Genomic DNA, 337 nt, shown 5'->3' on the forward strand with positions numbered 1-337 from the left:
AATTAAAAAAATTAAGTAATTTTTTTATGGTTGATTCTAACAATAAACCAACAACAAAAAATAAATACGAATTATCAAAAATTAATTTGTTGACATAACAAGAAAAAAAAACTAGTTATTAACAGCAAATTATAATAACTAATTCATGTTATTAAAATAGAATAAAATTATGTCACTCTTTGTTAGTATTATGATTGATACAATTTTACTTTAAATATCCAGAAGTAATGACAAATATTTGGTGTCATTAATCTAAGTTAAACACATAAAATCTATAGATGTGGATATTTTTTTTAGATATATATAATATAGACCTTCCAAAGAAATAGGTATATAT

This window comes from Arachis ipaensis, chromosome B03 (genome assembly GCF_000816755.2).
Source record: "Arachis ipaensis cultivar K30076 chromosome B03, Araip1.1, whole genome shotgun sequence".
Lineage (NCBI taxonomy): Eukaryota > Viridiplantae > Streptophyta > Magnoliopsida > Fabales > Fabaceae > Arachis > Arachis ipaensis.